Source organism: Sphaeroforma arctica (genome assembly GCF_001186125.1).
Source record: "Sphaeroforma arctica JP610 unplaced genomic scaffold supercont1.707, whole genome shotgun sequence".
In the NCBI taxonomy this organism is placed as follows: Eukaryota; class Ichthyosporea; order Ichthyophonida; genus Sphaeroforma; species Sphaeroforma arctica.
This window is the reverse complement of record NW_014039851.1, coordinates 36862-37096: the sequence shown is the minus strand read 5'-3', so window position 1 is coordinate 37096 and position 235 is coordinate 36862.

Sequence of the window (235 nt, the reverse complement as noted above, 5' to 3'; positions counted from 1 at the left end):
CTTTGCTCTATTTATAAAATTACTAATACTAAACTAGGACCCGGGTAGTCCGTGGGTGTGACCTACGTATATTGTTTGATTATGCATGTGTATACATAGTACTGTATCGTTTTTCCACATAGCCAAAAGTATTTCTCCACCGCCTAACCGCGCTGTAAAGCTTCATTGCACGGACTTTCATGTTCGCCGCTTGTTGTATATGCGCGTCGGCTTGCAATTCAGGCGTATTGCCATG